Raw genomic sequence first — 7365 nt, forward strand, 5'->3', positions numbered from 1 at the left:
GCCATATATTTAACCTTAAGTCAAATGGTTTATCTTTTGATTGGCAGATCCCACCAGTGCTGTATCCTCCTTTATAATGTTAGGGCAAAATGCCTCAACCCTAATGGACCTTAGTTTTCTGCTCTGTAAAATGAGGAGTTTGAACTAAGTGATCTCTAAGGTCTCCTTCCTACTCTAAATCTTTGATCCTGTGTTCTAGGATTGCCACACTAGCTAGTGAGACTGACTAGACAGAGAGAGTCCTTGTTTTGGTACAGTAGTATGTTGTGGAAGGGCTATTTCAAGCATAGATTTCACAGCCATTCTACTTTATTCTTCATTCTCTGAATGTCTACCTGACCTCATAGGTAATAACACCTTTTAAAATTAATTAAATCAATTTAAAATTTTATTTAGAATTTGAATTTTTTAAAATATAGTTATTTGGTAAATACTTAATGGGTGCTAGTTGCTAGGGTTTTTTTTAGTAAATTGTTAGAATTTGCCTTTTCAGTATAAATAAATCAATTAAAGCTTTAGAAATACTGAACATCTCTGTAACCATTTTTCCTGAGGAGGGAGTTCTAGATTTGGCTACTACATTTTTAAAAACACACATTATATTCTTTGTAACAGACTGGCATGAAATCTGTTTATGATTTTACTTTGTCTTTTTACAGATTGGGAACAGATAAATTTGGTATCTACATAAAAAAATGGTAGTTAAATTAGAAGCTATTGAAAGGAAGGATTAAAAGTTATTATTTGCTACATAACTCATTTAAAAACTTTTTCTTATGGAAGTTATATGTATTTTTAAGGTTTGTAATAGCAAAGGTTCTGAGTTAAACAATTATCTCCGAGTTTTTAATGATGATTATCCATAATGAAAGCTATAATTGTAGCAGAGTATATAGTTTTTCTTTTGAGATATTTAATCTTGCATTTTGAAAATACTGTGCAAAAAAAGAAAAGCCATTAAGCATCTTGTCTGAATAGTTTGATATAATTAGAAATTAATATAAAAGCCATGAAATATATTTTATAAAATTATTTAAATTAACTTGTTTATAAAATGTATAAAGTTTTTTAATACTTTTGAAACTATGTATATATTCCTATTTGTAATTGTTATGGGCCCCTGGGTACCTCAGAAGTTTTCTGGAGTATATCAAAGAACCTTCTCCTTGAGAAACTAAACCAAAGGACAGACACATCTAAAGAGATAAGTGGCACCAGGATTGGAACTGAGTTAGCCCCAGGACCACCACCCTTCATTCCAGTCTCCCCCACCCCTTGGGGAGATAAGATTAGGTGTGGCTGCTGCCTTTGTGGCATGAGGAGGACAGAGATGGCTTGAGAGATCCGGAGCTGCCCCTCACCCAACTTCCCACAGCCACCACCAGTGGGGGATGGTCCTCCCCCAATAAGTGAACTTTCCACAGTCAGATGATCACCTCTTTGGACCACCGTCGGTCTTCTATAAAAGTATCTGCCTTTCTCTACTCAAGGAGATAGGTATCTCAGAGAGCCATACTTACGTGCCATGTCTTCTCCCCATGAGAAGAAGTCCAAGGACTCTTGGTTTCCTTTCCCTAGCACCTCAATAAACTATTATTTTATTCTAATTGGATTTGTGTGCAAGAGGGTGTAATTCTTTAAAGAGGAATTCTTAGGGGCAGCTGGGTGGCACAGTGGATGGAGCACTGGCCCTGGAGTCAGGAGTACCTGAGTTCAAATCCGGCCTCAGACACTTGGCACTTACTAGCTGTGTGACCCTGGGCAAGTCACTTAACCCCAATTGCCTCACTAAAAAAAGAAAAAAAAGAATAAAAAAAAAGAGGAATTCCTAAGAACCCCTACCCCAAACCGCCACCCATTTCCCCCATAACATAATTAACTTTAGAATAAAGCAGTATTAGGTTTACGAAGTATACAAACTTTGGTTTGTCTAACCATGGTCACTGGGCACCTTTTAGTTCTAAAAGATACTTGTAAATCAATTTTTTTTATATAAAGTCAGAGGAAATTGACTCAGATATTCTAGGGAGGGATTTTTCATCTAGAAATAAAGGAATAAAGGCTGAGAAAATTGCTAAATGAATACAGATTCTTTTACATATAGTAGGTAAATACTGTTGCCTAAAAATTTGGTACTTTGCCAACTGTTCTGCAGTTATATAGTGATGTATACTATAAGTAATTGAATTATAATGGTTCTTTATAAAATTACATTCTCCCATAAAGACTATCACCAGTAGAGTGTTTCTGCCTGTCTTGTTCCATATACAGAAGAAATTTCAGAAACATCAATTTTTAAATCATGAAAACAAGTGTTTATGAAAATTTATTATTTTATTGTTCATACTTTCTTAGGCCTGTTTCAAGAATATAATTTGACATATATGCTTGATTTCCCAGATACAAAAGTAAATAAATGAATAAAAGGAAGAATGGTACTATGGTGGCATAACAATGAAACTTTGAGAACAAAAGATACATTGGATCTCATCCTGAATTTTAAATAGTAATAGATATTCATGAGACTGGACTGAACTGAAAGACTTGATGTGTTAAGAGATAGGTAATAGACTTTCCTAGGGTGAATTTGCAAATGGTTAGAGGGGATAACGTTATTCAAGAAATATTCTTGAGAGAGGAAAAGAGTACTAATAATTGCAAATATGAGAGGGCTAATCCTAGCTGGTCCCAGTTAGCTAGAGAAAGGGCCTCATTTTCTGCATTAAAAAGTCTTAAGTGGAGCTTGGCACATACATTCCTTACATGTGTTTGTGTTACCCAAATCAAGAGTGATGGATAGATGTTTCGCACTTAGTTTGTATTCATCCCCACCATGACCAGCAAGGGGGAGAGGAAAAATATAAGTAAGTATAACTAATCAGGATTACCTTGTTTCATTGCACTTCACAGATACTGTTTTTTTGGTGTTTTGTTTTTGTTTTTTTTAACAAATTGAAGGTTGGTGGAAACCCTGCATCAAGCACCATTTATCAGCACTATTTTTCCAACAGCATGTGTCCACATCAGATGTCTCTGTCACATTTTGGTAATTCTCCCAATATTTCAAACTTTCATTATTATTATCATTTCTGTTATAGTGATCCTTTGATCAGTGAGTAATCTTTAAAGTTACTATTATAGGGGCAGCTAGATGGCACAGTGGATAGAGCACCAGCCCTGGAGTCAGGAGTACCTGAGTTCAAATTCAGCCTCAGACACTTAACACTAGCTGTGTGACCCTGGGCAAGTCACTTAACCCCAATTACCTCACTGGAAAAAAAAAAGTTAGTATTATAATTTCTCAGGGTACCATGAACTGCACCCATATAAGATGGTGAAGTTTAATCAATGTTACTTGTGTCTGCTTCACTGATTGGCCATTTCCCCTTCTCTTTCCTGGTCTTCTGGCTTCCCTGTTCCCTGAAACATGACAATATTGGAGAATATTACATAAACTTTGTTGATAAAACAGAGGCAGAGTTTGAGAGGATTAACTCCAATTTTGAACAAAGTTCTATTGTGAGTAAATTGCTATTAAATATTGCAATTTTTTTTGTGTGAAAGGAAGAGTCAATGCAGCAACTTCATTGTCTTTTTAAAGAAATTGCCGGGCAGCTGGGTGGCGCAGTGGATAAAGCACCGGCCCTGGATTCAGGAGTACCTGAGTTCAAATCTGGCCTCAAACACTTGACACTTACTAGCTGTGTGACCCTGGGCAGGTCACTTAATCCCCATTACCCCGCAAAAAAAAAGAAAAGAAAAGAAAGAAATTGCCACACCTACCCCAACCTTTAGCTATGAAACAGAAGAATGGGAATAATATTTTCATATGGAAACTTATTAGAGCTGCCATTCCAAAAGCACAGTGTGAGAAGTGGGAGTGGGGTTAGATCAGATCTAGGATAGGACATTGGCAGTTTGAGGAATGGGGTTTATACTATGCCAAATACATTAATATTATTATGATTGGAGTCACAGCAGAGTGTCTGGCTAGAGAGAGATTTGTTGAAGTAGATAATTATAGCCTAGATTGTTAGTCTCAGTTACCAGTTTCCACCTTTGCTTGACCTATCTTTTGCAATTAAGTAACAAGCAATAAAATACCTACTATGTACAAGTCAAAGTGTCAGGTGCTGAGATTACATCAAAAAAAAAATACCTTTGCAAGAAGTAATGGAGGAAACAACATTTACATACATACATACAAATAAAAATTGGAGGTTTTTTGAGGAGGAGTAAGAAAGGAAGATACTAGCAGCTAGGTGGTTTAGGAAAGGATTCATACAAAGTGGTACTAGAGCTAAACTTTAAAGAAAACTAGGGATTCTGGGAGATGGATTGGGAATAGCCTATACAAAGTCCTCATGTATATCAGCTAGTAACAAGACCAGTGGCTGGAACAATATATAAGATGGGAAGTAATGTATAATAAGCTTAGAAAGGTAGGTTGGAGCCAGGTCGTGAAGGGCTTCAAATGCCAAAAAGGAATATGTATTTGATCTTTTTGTTTGTTTGTTTTGTTTTGTTTTTTAGTGAGGCAATTGGGGTTAAGTGACTTGCCCAGGGTCACACAGCTAGTAAGTGTAAGTGTCTGAGGCCGAATTTGAACTCAGGAAACTCCTGACTCCAGGGCGCTGCTCTATCTGCTGCGCCATCTAGCTGCCCCTGTATTTGATCTTACTAAAGCTTATTGAATCAGAGAATGGCATGGTTAGGATTATACTTTAGGAAAATCACTTTTGCAGCTATGTAGAGGTTTGATTAAAGAGGGGAAAAACTTAAAGCAGGTAGACCAATTAGGAAACTATTGCAATAGTCTAGGAAACTGTGATGAGCACCTTTACTAGGGCAGTGGCATGAGTAGAGAAAAGGCGATGGGTACAAGTTAGAAAAATGTGAAGCTAAAATTGATAAAATTGGGTCATTAATATGTGGGTTGAAGGAAATGAGAAATTGAAAATGACATGTTGCAAATTTGTGACTATAGTGGAACTCTATAAAAATAGGGAAGTTCAAAATAGGAGTTGGTTTGGATAGAAAGATAATGATTTCTACTTTGCACATTGTTGAGCTTGAGACACCTAAGGGACATGGAGTTGAAAATGTTCATTGAGCATTTGGTGATATGGGAACGGAACTCGAGAGAAACCAGGACCAAATGGGAATTATCCATGTTAGATATATAGGAATCCAAAAGAGCTGATGAGGTCTCATAAAAGTGTAGAGAGAAAAGAGGAGTCCAGGACAAAGCCTTGGGGGTGTATTTATGATAAAGGGTCATGGAGGAACCCAAAAAGGAAACTGAGAATAGTCAGAAAGATTGGAAGAGAACAAAGAGCAGTGCCAGGAAATCACCTCTTTCACAAAAGGGGGCAGGGACTTGGGTAGAATGGAATGTAGTGTGTTATTGTATCTACAGAGATTTCCCCCACCTCCCCAATGTTTATACTTCATAGCTATTTTACAACATGCCCCACCTTTTTCTTTTTCTTTTTTCTTCTTTTTTTTGGGGGGGGTAAGGCAATTGGGGTTAAGTGACTTGCCGAGTCACACAGCTAGTAAGTGTCAAGTGTCTGAGGTCGAATTTGAACTCAGGTCCTCCTGAATCCAGGGCCAGTGCTCTATCCACTGCACCACCTAGCTGCCCCCCCACCTTTTTCTTAACGGAGTTAGATCCTGATTTTTTTTAACCTTCATCAAATTGAAAAGAAAAAAGTCTTTGAACTTGTATAGCGGTTTTCTCACATTGGCAGAGGAATTTGGCCTTGATGAGGTAGACAACTGAGATAGCTAATATCATAGGTTATCATAGATAGTATATTTTCCCATAGGTATTATATCCAAATGAATGACAAAAAGAAAGATGGTTTGAAGATGTGTGCTAGTTTTAGATGATGGATTAGGAGAGAGATTGGAGGTAGGGAATTTAGTTAGAAGGTTGTTGCAGCACTATCAACAGGCCAGAGTCTGAACTAGTATGGTGACATTAGAAATAGAAAAGAAAAGGTAAATCAGATTTTTTGGAGAAATGACATTTATAGCTTGAATATGGGAATTAAAGGAGATTAAATCTCAGAATGAAAGTTAATTCCACAGTTTTTCATTGTGGAAACTGAGAATGTTGATAACCCACCAATAGAAGCAAAATAGTTGGGAAGTTTTGCTCAGGGAGGAAGAAAGCATGTTCTACTTTAAACATGCTGAATTTTGTGTCACAGTAAGGCACTCTAGCATAAATAATGCTGGAGCTGGAAGGGGCCTGGAATATATATTGAGTGACAACTTACATATAAGTGTCATGATGTTAAGAAAAAGTATATTTCAAAAAGGAATTGGGTCATGAATGTACCAGATCATTGTATAAGAATAAAAGAAATACAAATTAAAACAATTTGAATTTTTTCTTTGCACCCATCAGATTGGCACAGATGAAAAATGGTAAATGTTGAAAGAATAATGGAAAGATAAACATTAATGTACCTTTGGTGGTGCTGTGAATTGGTGTGACTGTTCTGTAAATCAATTCGGAATTATACTAAAAGTAACAAAACTGTACATATGCTTTGGCCCAGTGGTACCATTATCAGGCATATACCCCCAAGGAGATAAAAACAAGAGAAAAGCAAATTTTATGTATGTGTGTGTGTGCGCATGTATATATACATACACATACACATACACAAGAATATTACAGCACTTTTTATAGTAGCAAAACTATAGAGAAAATGGATGAGTTTGACTGGGGGAATGACTGAACAAATTGTGGTATGTGAATATAATAGCATGCAATAAAAAAATGATAAATAAGAAATCAAAGAAATGTTGGAACACTTGAACCAACTGATACAGAGCAAAGTAAGCAGAACCAAGAGAGCAACTTATAGGATGATCCCAGTAATGTAAAGAATAACAACATGGAAAGACTTGAGAACTCTGATTAATGCATTGATCAATCATGACTTCACAAGTCTGATGGTAATGTATGCCTCTTGCCTTTTGGCATAGATGGTAGGCTATCAGTGTAGAATGAGACATGCATTTTTAGACTCAGAGTGTTTTCCTTAACTGTACTTTTTTGTTATAAAGGAAGGCTCTCATGGGGGAGAGAGATAGAAGGTGGGAGGGTGACAATATGAAAAAGTGCATCAGTAAAACATTCAAAAAGGAAAGAAAGGAGCCAGTATTGTGGCAACAAGGTGGAAAAACAAGTGATTGGCCTGAGTCCACTAGTACTCACAAAATGTAAAAATTACCTAGGGGTTCTTAACCTAGGATTTGTGAACATGAAGCCTTTTTAACAACTTTCAATAAAAGATTTCCTTTGTAGTCTTATTTTGTACATTTAAAATAGGCATCCATAGGTAG

The sequence above is a fragment of the Dromiciops gliroides genome, chromosome 2, assembly GCF_019393635.1.
Source record: "Dromiciops gliroides isolate mDroGli1 chromosome 2, mDroGli1.pri, whole genome shotgun sequence".
In the NCBI taxonomy this organism is placed as follows: Eukaryota; Metazoa; Chordata; class Mammalia; order Microbiotheria; family Microbiotheriidae; genus Dromiciops; species Dromiciops gliroides.